Genomic DNA, 6,983 nt, shown 5'->3' with positions numbered 1-6,983 from the left:
GTACCTTCGTGTCCCCGGTGTAGTTGCCGAGGCAGCGGGGTACCACGACGGCTGGATGGTGGCGGTACAGCACTTGCACGGCATCTCAGCGGACTTACTTCGACACTGCCAAAACTCGCACACACGAAAACACTCACAGGAACACGCAAAAAACGAGCGACTGGACAGCAAAGAGATTCACGCGGAAAAAGACACGCCGATGAAGGCTCAATATGCGGGGCAGTAGGGGCACCCTGCAGCCGGACGTGTGGTGTGGTGACGTCGCGGTGACAGGTGGGGTGATCCCCTCCGTGGGGCTGGGCTCGTCAGCCGTCCTATCCATCCGCCCCATTAGCTGACGTAGCGCGAGTGGAAAGGGAGAAGAATTGATGCCTTCTCCCTTTCCAGTCGGTGTTGAACAAGTCTGGATACTAGCAATAAAAAGTACAACCAAAGTCGCCCCACTTTTCGCCGTGTGGAACGGAGGGAACGAGCAGCATAAACGGATTGCGAAAGCTGCCTGGGTGGCGACGGGCCGGCTCCTAAATTCTTTTTTCCTCCATGCCTTGCGGCAGAGCCAATTTAATACGCTGCGCTTGCCGTTCAGGCGTCACGGTGTGTTTGTTGGTTTGTTTGTTTAATTGCTTGCTTGCTTGCTTGCTTGCTTGCTTGCTTGCTTGCGTGCTTGCTTGCTTGCATATAGGCGGCAGCTGCCGAAGGAGGCATCGTCCGCCGGGGCAGGAACTTTAGCTTTGCCTGCCGAGTTCGCGAAAGATAACAAGAAAGGCGCCGTTCGTCATTTTCAATTTCCACCCGCAGTAGTCGGCAGTGCAAATTTGGCGAATGACGAGTATCACGCATTCAATTAGACTGAAAAATGGCATCTGCGCTGGAACAGTGCGCAGCGCAAACGCCATCCCCGACCCTGCATTTCATTGCTAAAGCCGGCGATACAGCAAGCGTTAGCGTAGAAGGTGCTGGGACTTCCTTCTTCCTCACCGGCAGCAGACGACGCTATCATAAAAGGGTTGAGAGTTGGGCGAGTTGGTAATGATGCAACTTGAAAAACAAACTGCGCGCAAATTAACGGGGACAAGAACACATGAAGACGGCAGAAGCGCAGTGCCGTCTTGTGCCATCTTCATGTGTTGTTGTCCCCGTTAATTTACGCGCAGTTTGTTTTTCTAGACGCTAATCATCATCATTAGAGAGATTTAGCATACCGGGTACCGTCCGCTAACAATACGGCGGCGGGTAGTGGGGCCCGACTGGGAAGGTAAAAATTCGTTCCAGTGGGGCGGCCTTCGCCATGCCCGCGCATTCTCTCCACTGAGGGGCAACCTCCTCGCCCTTCCCGCGTGCGCATGCGTGGTCGGGTCCAGGTAACCCTCCACCGTAGCCTGAGCCTCCGATAGCCGCTATGCTTAAACTCTCTATTCATTAATCTCGTCACGAGCCGCCGCATGCTCTCGTGGCTGCGCCACTGGTCGGCGACTTTGGCTAGTTTCGGTTTCCGAAATTGAGGCGATCCTAGCGGCAGGGTGCTGCGGCGTGGCCCTTCTCTTTCCCTCAGAGTTTCTTTTCACACCTTCAACGCTACCGTGCCTCCTCACGCATGCGCAAAAGCTCACCGGCGCCAATATTTTTTTTCTTTCTGTCGGCGCGCACGGCGGGCCAGTTTGGTGCGTGCGTGCGTGAGCGAGCCGGCGTGTGAAAGGTTGCGCGGGTTGCCTAAACGCCTCCACGGGGCTAAAGTTTCGCTGTATTATAAAATATATTCCAATGTATTCTAAATATGGTGCCGCGAAGGAAGGAATGTTACCAGTCCTGCGCAGCTCTGTGGTGCAGCAACACAGGGCGAAACAGTTTGGCCAAGTTTCTCGCCTTCTCCAAATACGACAGGTGAGCAAATTAGCTTTGTACAAGTTATAGTGAACTCTGCAAAAGCCGACCGATTTCACTCTTTTGTTTTCAAAATACTTCGCGCATGTAACGTGAAGTTAATCAGACGTACATGTCAGTCGTCTTGGAGTGGAAACTAATGTATAAATATATACCAGCTCTGCAGGTACGCAAAGTTTTCATTGAAGTGAACGCGTCTTTGGCGCGCACACTTTTGCTCGTAAGATCAATTCGTGGTGGCATTGCCGTTTTTTGATTGCCTTAGTAACTGCTTGAACGTCGAATATGCATATCAAGGTATTTTTTGTTGTTTCGTGCAGCAGGTATGCGTCTTGGTTTGGGCCCCAAGTCGAGGACGGTTTGCGACTTCATTGGACGTTTCCTCTGGTGACTCACCTCAATCCCTCCAATGTCATCACGACGCACCTGCTCACAAAGAAGGCAAGCTCACCTGTACGCGCTTCTTGCCGTTCACGGCGTACCTACTACCACGGCGATTGGTGGCGTGGTGGTGCTGCGCCCTAAGCATTTTTTCCTCCGCCGTCTTGCTCCAAAACGTATATTTTCGGCGAAACTACTGCCAAGCGTTGCTTCAGTGCTCCAAAAAATCTCACGCGTCAATGCGCGTGGATATTGACAGGGAGTAGTGGAAGGCCAAGCCGAAATACATGCTTTGTCTAGAGCAGCCATTGCAAGCGTTTCGATCATTAAAAAAATTACACCACCTTCCCACGTGGGAACCCGAGGGCATGCGAAGCCGTGGAGTAGTAGCGTGTTAATTGGTTGTTAGAGTAAAGACACGTGTAGTAGCGTATTAAATGTCTTCTTTATTTATCGAGTAGTGGGGAACGTTTTGTGGCTTCTTGTTCTCGAAGCGAGGAATCCGCTGTTCGACGCTGGCGTTTTTAAGCGTTGTCACGTTGCCGAACTCCATCTGTATTAGCTACTCGCCGCTGGCGTTTCAAAGCGGCTTCTCGTTCTCGAAGCGAGGAATCCGCTGCTCGACGCTACCGTTTACGTTCGGCGTAGCGAGCTCTCCTCTGTGCAGCCTTGTCTTCGGAGGTGCTCGCGGTTCTGACAGTGTGCTGGCTGGCGCTAGTTGGAGGTCTGCCAGCCTGTTCACTGGCGGAATCGTTGGCGTCCATTTGCAGTCATCGTACGGCGCAGTACCGAAGAAGCAACTGAGCGGAGCGCGGACGGGTTCATTTGCAGAGCAGGAGTGGAGAGGAGGAGCAGCGCGCATGCGCGTTATTGGACAGCTGGTGTGCAGAGAGGAGAGGAGAGCAGCGCGCGCTAAGCGCACAGGTTGTGTGGAGAGGAGGAGGGGAGAGAAAGCGGCGTTATCACAGCTGTTGTGGAGAGGAGGATAGGTGTGGACGCCGGACGACGGAGGGTCGACTAAGGGATGCTTTGCATAAAAAAATAAAGCCAAGTAGCATTGCCGGCTTTACTGTTCAATCTAACCTGCGCGCCAGCGCCTTGTCAGCTTATCGCGAGTGGGTTTGCTATTCCATAGTTCTGAAGTTAGAATCTTCGTGCCGTATCGGACAGGATGAGATAAGAGGCGCTGCCCAGACACGAACTAGAGGGTAGCTTGTAACAACCTGGCCTATATCTGCAAGTAATGAGCTCGGTACATGCAGCTTACAATACCGAAAAGCTTTTACAGCAAAGCTTTGTACCTCTATCCCCCAAGGGTTCTTTCGCGACTGTTAGTGTCACCAGAAAACTCCCGCGAAGAAATAAAAGAATTTCCTGCACCGCCAGGAATCGAACCTGGAACTAACAGAGCAAAAAAGCAAGAGCCCGTCGTCTTACCGATTAAGCTACGAGCCCACGTAGAGTCGGGGAAGACAAGTGGTGCACTCACCAAGCACATCTAGGGGTATAACCCCTGCATTCATGCTAAATGCCACGCGAAAGCGACTAAAGGAAGCTCACACCAACCCATGGCATCTCACTTCTAGTACGCCAATGGGCCTGTGGCTTCCAGTGTTCACGTAAAAATCTTAGCTCCTTGTCGTCCCCCCTCACGCCAATCGATACCTCAATGAACACATTCAAATACTACTGGATGGCCAGGCCATCACTCAAAGCCCCAGCATCAAGATCCTGGGCCTCCATCTTTAGGCCAACACCAAGAATGACGTATCCTTGCACCGCCTCAAACACACCATCAATAAATCATACACATGATCAGGCGAGTTGCCACCAAGAAGCGAGGCCTCAAGGAATCCCATACCGTTCGATTAGTTCAAGCTTTTGTCCTCTCGAGAATCACTTACGTCAACCCCGTGTCTTCTTCTCGGCAAGGAGGACGTAAACATGCCTTATATAATGATTATAAAGGTGGTTGAGCAAGTCATTGGTCTTCTAATGAGTGCGTCCACAGAGACCCTGCTTAGCACGGGGCTCTACAACACGGTGGAAGAGCTGATAGAGGGCCATCTTTCTATCCTTAAGCTTCGAATGAGCAGAACTGTGGCGGGTCGCCTTATCTTTCACGAGGTTCGCTGGGCAGCACAGAATGTCACTCCGCTTGATGTACTCCTGGACGTTTTGGTGACAAGAAACAAAGATGCTCGCTTTGCTTAGAAATATGAGCCCCTCAGACTACACGGGTCGCCGACAAGGACGGGCTCAAGCGCTCAACACCACCCTCGGTGGGGATCATGCAGTTAGCTACACAGACACCTCCCAACATCGAGGGCAGCAGTACGCCATCATCGTGGCTACTTTCAGAACCAACCTCCTTGCTTGTGCCTCACTCAAGACCGAAGACATGACGGCAGCAGAAGAGGCAGCCATCGCCTTGGCTCTCACTCAACCATGGGTTCGTAAGGTAGTCAGCACTTCCCAACAAGCCTACCGGAATTACCTGTTGAGTTTGGGGTCCCAAACCGCACTGCGTGTGCTAAAAAAACCACTCCCCAAATGGTTCCATTCAGCTCATCTGGATGCCCGCTCATGCTTCCATGGAAGGCAACGAATACGTCCACCAAGCCGTACTTTTAGCCCCCTGCTATGAAGCTGCGTGATGACGGTCACCCGCTTGTCTCAATCATTGACGTAAACCGGCATTATCGCCTTGTGAGACAGACCCTACCTTCGCCTTACCCTGACCTTTCCATAGAACAACAACCTACCCTACGGCTCATACAATCCGGCTCATTCCCACACCCGACGCGTCTTCACTTAATGCACCCGAATCGCTACGACGCTGAATGTAAACTTTGCTCAGAAGTAGGAACACTCTGCCACATAATCGGGCTTTGCGACTTTAGCCCTGAACACCCTCCTCTCTTTCCGTCAACTACCGAACAAGAGCCATGGGAGATGCTGCTGTGCGGCCCCTCTCTGCCTACCCAACTTCAGCTGGTAGAGAGAGCACACGTGGCGCGGACTGAATATGGGCTACAGTGAAGGAGGAACCACTCCCCTGGGCCACACTCTAGGCCATTCAGGAATTTGAATAGAAGCATTTCCTCCTTCTGCCTATCCTACTCCTCCTCCTGATCCTGCTCCGTCTCTGTCGCTGATCTCATCGCCTCCGTTCGCGACGGCAGAGACGGAGAAGTGAGATCGCCTAATACCGGGTTTGAGCTTTAATTTCGTGAATGCCGTTTCCACTCATGTGCTATACCAATACAACTCAACCAACCACCGTTCATGCTTCATGCATTAATTTAGCCTTACCAAGAATATCGGTTTGAAGGAGTAGAGGGTAAGGGTATGCAAAGCGAATTTCCCTTCTCTCTGGCTTCAATATTTGTAGAGTGAAGTGAGTGAATTATGTGACGTCGCATTAGTAAGCATTGTGGGTGCCGTTCACAGCTTTGCTTTCCAAACACATTCACAGGGTGGATTGGCGTTAATTTTTTTTTCTTGTCTTCTCCCCCTCGCCTCCCCCACCCCCGGTAAGCAGACTGTGCACGCGCCATTAAAGAAAAGACGGGTGCGTTGTATTTGTGTTTCTATGGTGTTCTGTGTTCTAGACGTGGTTGCGCATTATTTTTGTACGTAGATATAATCCAGCAATGAGTGTCTATTGTGCGGTCGTTGTGTTGCAAGAGTTTTCTCTCGCTGCATTTTGTTGGTGTGGACATGATTTCTCGGAAGATTATGCTGGTTAATGGGCGGGTCAACGCTGTATTTCAGAGTTTGCGTTAACTCGCCCGAAAGGCAGTGCTTGAAGCATACGTGCGCATGCTCCCTTTTAAATTATAGGTTCCCGATTACTGTGTCTCTGAACTGAAACGAATTTTTTAACGTCTAAGGAACATTCCTGTCTCGATGTGAGCCCAAGAAATAAGTATGCATTGAGTGAAACTTTCAAGTTATTTTCTCCTCCCGCCGAGGTGCGCGCGAAACAAAATCTGTGTAGGGACTAGGACTTTCAAAGTTCTTCTTTCGTAATCAAGTATTGTGACTCTAAATGCGTGTAGAACGCTTTTTTTCCCTATTGTGAAATTTTGTATGCCTAAATTTGCAGATTTCATATTTTTGCTTAGAGTCCAATACTGTGTACATAAAATGTATGTGCAATATATGAGTGTAGTACATGTGTTTTCATGAGTTCGAATCAAAGACGTCGTCATACGAATTTTAAATAAACGCAGAACAAAAAATTACGCCCACCTCCCCTCGCGGGAACCCTGGTGTGATGCAACGCATCTCATGGTGGGTTCCATTGGCGTTTTCCATCGTATTGATGACGCTTATAGCAGGGATTCTCACGCGAAGGGGAGGTGGGCGTAATTTTCCATTTTCACCGTGCAATGCACATGCAGTACACGTATGCTCAGGTACGGTCTTTATTGCAGACGAGAATGAGTGCCTTGTGGTCTGTAAAGTGCACAGTTAGGGGCTCGACATCAAGCAATCGCCGAGTACTGGGAGAGAGTGCAAGCGTAACGCGGACGACCGTCGACTGAGACCGTCGGAGCGCGGCATGCCGCATTATATTCAGAGTGCCCGAAGGAGAGGGGACCGCGGAGAGAGAGAGAGTACTGCACATGCTCAGCGCGCGCAGCGCCGAGCGCTGCGCCAACCCGCAACTGTTTGGGAGAGAGTGTTCGCTATCGGAGAGAGGAGGGGAGGAG

This window comes from Haemaphysalis longicornis, unplaced genomic scaffold, assembly GCF_048455015.1.
Source record: "Haemaphysalis longicornis isolate Haplotype H1 unplaced genomic scaffold, Haemaphysalis longicornis Haplotype H1 scaffold_4, whole genome shotgun sequence".
Taxonomy (NCBI): Eukaryota; Metazoa; Arthropoda; class Arachnida; order Ixodida; family Ixodidae; genus Haemaphysalis; species Haemaphysalis longicornis.
Note: the sequence above shows the minus strand (reverse complement) of the source record.